Source organism: Rhopalosiphum maidis, chromosome 2, assembly GCF_003676215.2.
Source record: "Rhopalosiphum maidis isolate BTI-1 chromosome 2, ASM367621v3, whole genome shotgun sequence".
In the NCBI taxonomy this organism is placed as follows: domain Eukaryota; kingdom Metazoa; phylum Arthropoda; class Insecta; order Hemiptera; family Aphididae; genus Rhopalosiphum; species Rhopalosiphum maidis.
This window is the reverse complement of record NC_040878.1, coordinates 48,182,700-48,195,377: the sequence shown is the minus strand read 5'-3', so window position 1 is coordinate 48,195,377 and position 12,678 is coordinate 48,182,700.

Sequence of the window (12,678 nt, the reverse complement as noted above, 5' to 3'; positions counted from 1 at the left end):
AAATTCTGCTCGACGCCGACGGGACGGGGTACGTGCGTTGCCGACGAAAATATTGCATAGCATAATACTGTACATAAATATCGGTTTAGTAGGCGCACGTCGCCGTATACCGCTGACCGTAATTATTTAAATTATATTCCGAACGGGGGAGACCTCCGCAAGACCGCTACATTGGCGGCTATGTAGGTACATATGATATTTTATATAATATATGAGTGTACCTATATATCGTATAATGCAGGCGCACTATATGGTCAGGTCCTATTAAATTTTTTCCTCTATACGCCTTAACTCCAGCCGTCGCTGCTTTTGCTCGTGTTCGTACGCAATATAATCATATTAATTATAAAATTGTTTTAATCTCCATGATTACACACACGCCAGCGTGCAAGACGTGCGGATAACGAAACGTTAAAAAAATCACACGCACTCGACGATCACAACGATACTTACGTTGATAATTTAAATATTGTTCAAAAATGGTTCGTTTGTAAGCGAAAGTTCGATTTTAGTGGGCAACGACTAACGACCAAATCCTTATGTCACGCGCTAATGTCGGAAAAAGAATCGAAAACATTGCACAAAAAATATGCAAAATATACAGATACGTATAAATTGTGTTTCGGTAACGTCGCTCATCGCGTAGACTTAAGAATGCGTACCAGTGTACTACATAAATAATATAATATAACAGAAATACCTAACATTCGTAACAATAAACAGTTATACAGAAAAAGATGGTATAATCGGATCGTAAACGGTTATAATAAAGTATGTGTCGTACTTACTGTAACAATATTAACACACATATATACGGAAAAATATCCTATTAAGTCGTAACGTGTTTATATATGTAACAGCATATGTTGCGCTAAATTGAAAATCCTAGTGCTGAACGTTTCCCCGTTGCGCGCTGTACATATTGTAATAATATATAGCTAGCGTATATTATAATACGTGTGAATGTGTCTTTCTCCGACGACACGACCGGTGGTGGTTATTGTGTCGCAAACGCGTATATTATTATTATTCGTACGCACATCTACCGTTGTGTCGCAGTTAAAATAATACTTCGGTATTGTATTTACATTACGATATTATTCTGTGTACATTGGCTATATCTAAATAATACATCATGTATGCTGAAGAATCATAATATTATTTTCCTCGTATATAGTAATATGCGTTTATATATATATAGTTACCCAATACTCTGTTTATAATAAAATCACACTGTTGTTGCACTGTAAGAATGATGTCGTGCGATATTGGAAGAATGGAAGACAACAGCTAGTACGGAACGAATCTGGGGCCTCATCAGATACAAGAAAAATATTATTTCGATTAATACACCGAGTTCTAGTGGTGATAATGACTATTTGATTATCGAAAAATCATCGGAATTTCGCTTTGTTTAAACTTTAATAATTTTCATGGTACAATAAATACTTGATCTATGTATTATATGTCTACTTGAATAAATTTAAATATAATCTAAAACAAAACATAATAATATATTTTATGGGAAAAAAATGTTAGAATAATCTTAAAACAAATAGTATAGATATCGATTTACATAAATCAGGAATCTATTTTTTTTTTAAACACACGCATAGAAATGATGTACCTATTTACGCCCTGGAGGATATGAATGTTGGAACATTCATTATAATATTATACTTGTAAACTAAACGCGCGTATACAAGTTAACGGACTTTTCATCGTATATATTATTGTTAGGTATATAGGTACGCATATATATACACTATCTTCATTAAAAGTAAATAATATGTTAATACTATACGAACCATGAACATACACTGAGTCAATACAAACAAGACAATAAATTTATTATGGTTAAGTAATTTTTTTTTTTTCGTTCTATGTTTTTATGTTGAATTTATATAGATCGAATAAATATGTACCTCACGTGTATAAAATTGCAAATTGTAAAATAATATAATAACGATAACAAATAAATAAATATAGTAGATTTTGAGTTTACATCATATAATGGAATAGGTCGGAATCATTGTGACGGATGTATTACATTCGAATCGTATGATAAATCACCGAAGTTTCTATGCGGAGACTATGTGTTAGCTTCTAGTAGTACGGATATTTTATAATTTATTTATATAACTCATAGTAAGATAAAAAGATGGTTTCTAGGTTGAAATTATTTTTCTAATAACATGATATATTATTACATTTTACTATATTATAATATATAATAATATTAATAAGACGAATAGGTCAATGTCGATACAGGTACCTACAATAGAATGGCATAAAATACTTAAAATAACTTAGTTTAAATATTTTATAATTCCATTGTGTTCGCAGAAAATAATGATATATATTATGCATATATATACATAATAAGCACGTAATGGAAAAAAGTTATTTTAATTTATTAAATTGCGAACATCAAACTTTATAAAAAATGAAAATTGTATATAATATGTTTTAAAAATTTTGAATAAAATAAAAATGTACATAACCGTATTTTATATTTTCAAGCATTAGCTAGTAAAATTGAAAATGTTATGAATTTTGGACAACGAAATATTTTTTTTCAAATTTTTGAAATTTGAATAAATTTTGTTTTAATTTTAAACATTTATAAGAAAAATCGTAATTATGGGATTTTAAAATTTTTTCTATTTGCCACAAGAAAAATGTATTAGAATCATTTTTATTTGCGAACTCCCCCCTTAAAGGCTAGGGTCCTAGCATAGTCAACAAGATCCAATTAGGCATCTGAAACTGCGTTTAAATTGAAGATAACTTTTCACTCCACCTAAAGATGATGCAAAATAATTATAAAGCATAATATCATACATACATAAACCTATACACAATACACTCTTATATCTCTCCGCTCAGAATTTAAAATAAACTATAATATAGGAATTAAATTATAGCTATTACTTTTAAATAAATATTGTTGGCTTAGTCGTATTCGTGCATTTAAAATTGTATATCTCGTACGAAATATTGCATGTAAATATTTAATAGACGTCACCAAGACTTTTAATTTTTAAACAAGACCTAATACCATATTGACTTATAAGTTATAACTTGACAAAAAAATAATGCTATGTATAAAGTTTTATTCCGTTGTCCTCGTAGGACAAGTTAAAAGTCGTAGACTGTATAAAACAATTTTTTGTGAATTCGTGATTTAACTATCAAAATAACCACAACAGTGCTTTAGGTACATAAGAAAAAAACACCACACGTTAACATTTAATGCGCGTAAATGCATAAAAGTTTTAAAATTCCACTAAACTCGCGCGTACATACAAACTGTATAATTTAATGTTTTGGAGTGGACGTCGAAAACGGGTCGATACTCGATAACCAATAAATTCTCGACGTTTAGTTCGTTCGTTTACATAAATACAATTTTCGATGATATTGCTTATAATGCGTATTGCATAAATTATATTAAACGCATAAAACGCAAGTTGTATATTATAATATCGGACGTGCGCTTTAACTGCAGTTTGTAAGATGCGATACTATAAAGTATAATATAAATAACAAAAACTTTGACAATAATGTTATTAAAATAACTGACTGAACAACGTGCGCGTATACCTAGCTATAATAACAATAATAATAATAATATGCGCTGCCTAAGTAGAGATTAATGAAGCGCCCTGTTACGTGTAAGTATAATATGCTACAGCGGGAAACGCGCGTATTCGGTCATAAACGTCCGATGGCATATAAACGTCCGTAAGGTGTTAATTTGTAAGATTTATATACATGTAGTAAAACAGTTTTGGATTATGTTTGCGGATTCGCATACATTCGGAGCCGGATTTTACGGAGGGTCGTCCGCGGTAAAATCTGGTAGCGTCGTGAATTTCCTTTGGACGAGAGGTCACACAGGGAATTCACATTAAAATATATTATATTATATACATATATAAACTTACCTATTAAAAACTTAAGAAGTTTATTTTTACTGGCCAAGTTTGCAGGGGGGAGGTACCGTAGCCATCATATCATCGACGTCACCGTGGCCAGACGAGTTGTACGATAAAATTGTTTGTCGTGTATTATTATTTAGTTTTTTTTTTTTTTTGCGTAAATAAAATATTAGAGATAAAAATGGATTTTCCTGAATTTTTTGTAGTGAATTCTTATTTATAGTGAATTCCACAACTATAACAGCTATCGAATTAGTCTCATAGTGGGTGGAAAATTAAAATTCCTCGGAGTCTTGTCTCGTTCTGCCTATAGTGTTTTTACTATAACACGAGCTACCATCTTTAAAGGATTGTGGTATTTAATATTTAGGTTCTGTATACTCAAATCTGAAATATAAATTATTACAATAAGCACCAGAGAATAAGAGAAGTAATTGTACCTTTGAAGTGTTTGAAATTGAAAGGTATAATAAGCTGCGTATTAAGGCCATAGGGCGGAAGATTCGAATAACACATAATATACTCTAAACTTGCATACGATTTACTATATAATATATAATTTATAACGTACAAACTGAATATTTTAGTACGCTAACAAAAAATAATCCGCCGTCTAAATTGTACCGTTTTCCCCACGAATGAGTTTTTAGAACTTTGCAAGCTTATTTATTTGTATTAAAATGTTATTGTTTTCATTTGTACAACGTCTATAATTATAAAATAAACTATTACCGCACACGATTATTAATACCTAAATAAACTATGTGATGGTATTTTTTAATGACTTTAATTAATGATCATAGACCAGGGGTCGGCAACATTTTGAGACAGCAGAGTCAAAAGTTACAACTTACATAATTTCCCAGTTATTGAAGAGCCAAAAAAAATGTTTGTTTCGATAATTTGGTATTTGCTTATAGGTATATACATTATATAATTGATTTTTGATTTAAAATTAACGAATTTATACAAGAAATGATATTTATTCATGTAAAAACATACAAATATTTTTAGCACAGAACAAATTCAAGCATTTTAGCAATAATAATAAATAATACAGTTGTTGGGAGTATTGACTTTGCAATTAGCATGTATTTGAAAATTTTGGTACATACTTTCAATCTTAGTTGATTACAACAACCTGTGCAGGTATTTCATATTATTAAAAACCAACAAAAATAATATATATTTTATTTTTTTGATACCTAATAAGATTATTATTTTTTTGTTTGGACCTAGAGAGCCGCAATTTAAGAGCCACATGCGGCTCACTCCAAAAGAAACAGACACAATATAATAATATTATATACACTAAACATTGATCCACCACCACCAGTATTAAATTACATTTAAATGTGTAGAAAAATCCTAAAGAAGTGCCTAAAATAAAATATTTGTTACTTGACTAAAAACAAAAAAACAGATAAGAAGTCGACCGAAAAACATGATGTATTTTGGGATAGAAGAATCATTTTTTGAGTGATAAAGTTATATATTAGTTTATAATGATAATTAATAATATAATGTAGGTATTTTAAAAAGTATAACGAAAAAAAATACATAAAATATAAATAAGATAAAAAATTATAAATACTTGTTTAAGAACATCAAAAACAATTTAAGTTTTGATTCTTTTGTATTATACATAACATTTTTTTTTTATCTACCGTACCATAATTATTGGTGTTTTATTAAAATATGCAAATGATAGTAAATCGGTTGCCTCGCACAGCCTTATAAAATAAGATAATTGTGGTAAGTATAAAATCAATTATTACTACTCGTATATAGGTACCTATACTTCTTATAGAAAATAGTACGACGGCTTAATATATATAATAAACCAATCAAACTACGAAACAGAACGATTTCATTCCAACGACGGGATAAAATACATTGTATATAATAATAAAAATAATATTGGCTTACGCATTATATAATATATGGCCCGTGGGCGTGCGCAGAGTTTAATAATATCGGGTGCAGCCTAAAATTAAACTGGACAAATACTTTACTAGTCGTAAATTGTTTTTTTTTCCTGTCGAGAACCCATAGTAAAAAATAATACATAAATCGCCGAGTATACTACTCGCTTATATTATATTAAAGACACGCGGCGACCGCGTATACCAACCAAAGACATCGTTTTTAACGCCTCTCTCCAGTACTCTCCGTTTGTCAGAGTTGTGCATTAATATTATCGTACGATATTAAATTGATTTAATGTGACATGTGCTATCCAAACGCTAAACGACTTTCAACCGCCGTTTTTCGCATTCGATCGTATACAACGCGATGCGATATAATTGCGTCTCTTCAACGGAATTTGTCGATTTTCGATCACTATACTCAGCGTGTTATTGTCCGCTGTCCTTTGGCGAACAAATCGCAGTTATATTATTATCATACAATATCTAATCGTACATACGTATTAGTCATTACGACGAAAGTTCTCGATGGAACGACAATAAACAGATGTAACATAATATAATATAGATGAACATCGTTTTCAAACGCATGCGATGCTGGGACAAACAATACATTTAATTTCCAGATAAACGATGGTCCCCTATATATTGCGGGGGCAAATGCTGCGAACTCGCGACCCGCCAATCGTTGGCACGCGCTTGCATGGGATATCTGCGGACGAAAAGCAATTTACCAGCTGCAACAACGGACAACGGAAATATCATAACATATTATACGGTTAGGAGGCATGTAATATTATAATATTATTATTTATTATTATGTCGAAACCGTGATGTACAATATTAGTGTAAAGGTCGATGCGGAAATTATTCACTGTATATATGAACAACGCACAGCAATACTGTATTATAATATACGGTATTCCCTCCCTATTAAGACGCATGTACTTCATGGCCAATGGAAAAAGCTTAAATTTTTAAAAAATTTTTTTGGTTGCCTGAAAACAAAAGTTGAAATATTATATTCTACTGTATCTCCGTGTCATAATAATACATAAACAAATATTTAAACTAAATTTTATATGTGTCTTATAATTATACGCTTACATTTCATCGATGACGGACGACGCCGAACCTCTGGACTACTAGATGGACTGTGATAAAATCATTGATATAATATTTAAACGAACATTAAATATACATAAACATGATTTTATAAAGACATATAGTATTGATAGAATAGACAATTTTGTAATTCGACTTTTTTGTCGATTGTCTTTTGATTTAAAAGTGTCCTAGCGTGTATAAACAACTTAACCGTCCAAACGTTGCCTATCAGTTTATGGTAATATCGCTCTTTTTATCCATACCAACGGTGTTGTCGGTGAGAAAAATATTAATTAATTTGGTATTTTAGTCCCCTATATGCTTAAAAACATAATTTTATGCGTATACAATACGCAGCGTTATAACGCAGCATCCTAATAATAATAATAATAATTAATAGTAAACTTCTAATATATATGTGCAGTATCACGGTGCAGACTTCGCGGTCGGTGCAACGATGACCCGTCCGCGCCGGCGACTCTTGGGTATCTCTCATATATACATATATGACACACCCATAGAATATTATGAGGTGCCCACAGGTACTTAGGTGTATAATAATATTTACGCACATTATAATATCAACGTACTCACCATAAATCATCGCAGTTACTCCAGGTATACATAATATGTGTACGATATATAATGTATTTAGTTATACGCGCAGGCATTTCGTCGACCGCCGTAACGCGCTCGCGCGCGCGATGGAAACGTGTCAAATAATAATTGATTGTGGCTCATAAATCAACGCCATAATAATAATAATAATAATAATAATATGCTAATTGCGTTGTTTGTTCAGAGCCGCGCGGCGCAGCGCCTCGTGTGCGGCGGCCGTCATTGGCTCAAAACCGCGTTTGAACTTTTGAACCACGATCCCGTTTCGCGCGCGCGAAAAATAAAAAACGAAATAAATGTGTATGGCGTCACGAATTCGCCATATCGTCTATGCCGGTGTGATATTATTAATATGCTCGACGGAGCCAAGCGTAACTGCAGTATTGCAGTGAAACGAGAAGAATCGCGTAGATCGCATATAATTATTATACGCGACTGCAGCATCGACTGTATAGCTTGTATTGTGGAATTATTCGTATCATGGTACACGTGTTTTCAATATATCGGACGTCCGTGGAAGACCGCTCTGCCAAAGGATAGTTCGCTAAAGATGACATCGCGTTGTGGTAGACAAATTAAGTTTTCAACCGGCGCAGTTGTCACTTTAGTAGGATCTCGATCCGTCTAAAATCAACTGTTACCCTAGATCGTCCGATTGGGTAACCGTTATACGTCACTTACGCATCGATGTACATAACTATTGATACGGTTTATCAAAGTATCTTTTTTTTTTTTTTTGAGGATGAGTATGATTCCAGAAATGTGCAGATTCATTTGCATTGAAACCGGATGTAAAAAAATGTAGGTAGCTTCCGTTTAAAATGGTGGTGGTAAGACATCATAGATTTTCATTAAAATGTTGTCATACCATACATTGTTTAATTTATAAGAAATATTGTTACTTAACACAACTTAATGTTTCATTTTATTGATAAGACTTAATAGTATTGATCACAAAGCATGTATACAGAAAACAAATTGTAGCGAGGGGCAAGGAAAAGCATAAGTAACAAAAAGTATTTTTTATCGTTAATATTTTAAATCACTACAAAAAAATACATTGCGTGTACATACTACGATGTATAATAATTATGTACGTGTAGGTAGAAAATATATTTATTTTGCATGGAAACATTTGTTGGGGGATTTACCCCAACTGCTTCATGTACTTACCTGTACTTCATTTTTAACTTTAACGTCAACTGCGTGTTCAAACTGAGTTTAATGCGGGTACTTTTACTAATTTGTGCGGGGACATCCCTGATAAATCTGTCATCCGGACGTCACTGCACGGTCTGCACGGAGCTGTCAAAACTAGTAAATATAGGTAAAATCATGTGCAAAAATAATCTACTCAATCGGAAGTCAATATTTATTTTATTCACTCGACTAGATATTGTACATGGGTATATAGACAATAATGTGCGTAAACGTTTAATTTTTTACTTTGACCTTAACTCAATCGAATTAAAATTACTCAGTTACTCGTCCATCTTTGATTATTATTGGAACGGGTGTATATATAAAACGTTACACACAGCTGCAGCAGACGCTTTGAGTTGTTGTCAAAACCAATATTATATAAATTTCGTAAAAACTGCACGCGATCGTTTTAAATTAAATTCCTCCGATGTCTTTTCATTCAACGCACACACACACTGAATAAAAATAAAAACGAGCACACAATCTATAATATCGCCGGATACACCAGCGCGTGTTCAATTTATTTGTTTCGTAGTAATTCTTTTATATTATATTATCTTAGTGTGTGTGTGTGTGTGTGTGTGTGTGTTTGTGTACATACATATATAGCAGTAGTGTTTCGCGCGCTCTCGCCCGGTCTCGCCTCTCCTCGGACCGATTGCTTTGGCCGCGAGAAGCTTAATCCGTCACAAGCGATTTGAAAAAAAGCATCCTCGCAGAAAGTTAATCGAAACCAACACCGGCGCGGGGCACAAAGAGTTTTTCAGCCCGCCCTCCGGCCTATCGTTTCCGAAGACGCGTTTTATTCTATTCCGTCGTCGTCTCCGCCTCTCGCTCGCTACAGCATCACGCTCACTAACGTATACGTTATTAAATTCAAATTGACAAGGGACTATGAGCTGTGTGCGTGCGTGTTTTCTACCCTCTCGCCGAAAAGCCGTTATCATATTATTTTCGTCGAGTCTGAAATTTATGGCGATGACATTTATTTGAAAACGGCGAAAAGCTCGTCGGCGCAATTATTAATGATCCTCGCGCGTGTGCCGACGCCACCGCCGTGCATATTATACTGTACGTATAGGCCCGCTGCACGTACCTCCACACGGTATACATATTATGTATATATCCCGTGCTCGCCGCCACACCTGCAGCACCGTCGGCAATATTCGCGTTCCCCTATTTTGTCATATTATTATAATATATGTATGTAGAGGGCCCTATGTTGTGTATGCATCGCATAAAATGTACATTACACGCACGGTGTACAACTGCAGGCCGCGGAGCTTTTTAACGGTGCCCAGCCGTTGGCCGTCATCGTGAATTTCAAAAAACTTCAACTACCGCCGTGACGTGTAGGTATTGTAAGTATTGTAGTATCCGGTTCCAAAAATACGTTTTTCGAAATGCGTCATAAATGGCTCGTGAAAAATTTAAGCGCCCATATAATTGTAATGCGTCATCGTCATTGCAGCAGGGCATTGTAGAAAGGTGAAATAGTTTTGTATTTGATTATACTGCGATAATAAAATTCAAATATTATTATTATTTTACATGGCGATGGATTAACATAATACTAATATTATTAATAGTTAAATAAATGTGTTCCACGAGTCCGTGTAAATATATAAATATATACTTTGGGACATAACTTATTTCAACTTGTTTAATGAGCGATACACGCTGATACCCGTTTCCTTCCATTAAAACAATAATTATTTGTAAACCTATACTGCAGATATTAATTTAAATTTATAGGGATAATAATATTATTATGAGCGAAAAGTACTTTAAATTATAAAATATCTTTGGTTCATAAAAACGTCAAGTAAATAATTATGTATGCAGTATAATTATACGACTACTTATTTAAAATTATGCTAGTATAATATCATTTCGACGTTTTTTTTATTAGCTATCGATTTGAAGACTCAAGTAGGTAGTTAGTGTATTTATAATAATAAATTATACAACACTGTTTTATGATTTTTTTTTAATAGTTTAATCAACAGAAACAAATTACTTGTAATTAATTCTACTTTAAACTATTTATTTTTTTTTTATTATACAAATTATTAAAATTGTTTATTAATTTATTTTTATTTAATTTACCCTAATCTAATCAATATTACAATATAGGTAGATATTTCTAATATCTCAACAAATCTTGATTAATTCTTTTACCCCACAAACATAGGTGATAGTTACGTTAAATATAATGAACTTTTAACTACTTTTCACAATATCAACATTAAAATAAGTTTACTTGATTCACATATTTTTACAACCGGAATTTGCGAAATTACTAGTTGTTAAGGTTAAGCAAAAGAATGCATTACGCAGAAATGGTGTACCTATTATTGATATAATGTACGATTTAGTTAATTGCGTATACTACAATGAAGACTAAACCGCGGTCTTACTCTGTATTCGTATTATTTCAATCGGTCTTTATTTTGTTTTTTACAGTGTATCTTTGATCGGAATTTGTTCAGCATGAACAGGCATCGGTCGTGTGCAAGCTGATCAATCGGACGTCACCCGTTCGGGGGTTTGGGTCACTGCAGCACAGAATACGGACGGACCACGAGGTGATCTCTTCTAATAACCACGGCTCGCAGGAACGACTGCGGCTGCAGCGAAAGCATAGTCGTCTACCCATACAACAATATTATATTATATTGTGCCATATATTATTATATGATATGATGTTTTTCTAATTAAAATAGCACAGCCGTCGCCGTCGAGGAACACAATGAACCACGCGTTCTCCGTCTCACGTCAAATGTGTTGGCACGTCAATGATGTTAATGATGTCTGACTGGATAACGTTAATCACATTTTGTTTGCAATGGCGATCAAAGGTCAATGTCAAAAATGAAAAATAATAATAATAATTTAGATAAGATCGTCGGAAAAAACCCCCGATCGCTTATTATCAGCTTAGAATTTTCTTATTTCTTATTTACTTTATATACGTATTATATCGGTACAAGATAAAAATATTATGTCATCACTTTTTTATAACTATATTATTTATAGTTGCATTGTGCTCTTTTTTTGATGTTTCGGATTGTTTATGGTATAATAAAAACTATATAATAAATCACTTAATGTTAAGTTCATAATTAAATGGCAACAGTTATTTCGTTTTGTTATACATTTTTAATAATATTTAATGAAGATATTATAATATTTCAGCATTTAAATACTATTTACGATGTTTTTAATAACACTATCATATAATATACTTTATATATTAAGTATGCCTGTTGGTTTGTTTTAGTTTTCAATATTTATTGACAAATGATAAATTATTTTTTTCATTTGTGTAAGTTTAAATGAATACTTCCACAAATCCTCTATACATTTATATATATCATATTATTAAAATCCCACTTGAAATATTTAAAAAAAGACTATTATTTAATATTTATAATTATTGCTTATTTGAAATTTTCAAATTCCTAACACTTAAGTGACTTTAATAAATATTATCAACTTAAGGTACTATGACTTCTATGTACAACAGTCCGACTATGTCTGGTAGAACTACTTCAGGGTTAAAAAAAACCCATATACCTACGCGGCTATGCATTATGAAATATTATTTTAATTAATACAAGAACAATAGTAAATAATGTTTATATTATAAGACCTTAGGGTTTAAGTAGATATTTTCCCAACATTTGATCATTAAATATCTAAGTTATTTATATTTGAAAATCTATTAATATATTTTTTTTTCAATTCAGATTCAGAAGTAATTTAATTAAGTCTTAAACATTTTCTTTTATAAATAATTAGGTTTTTTTTTATTGTGATATAAAAATAATATTATAAATGAAATTTATTTGACCTAACTTTTCTCTGTGTTCGAA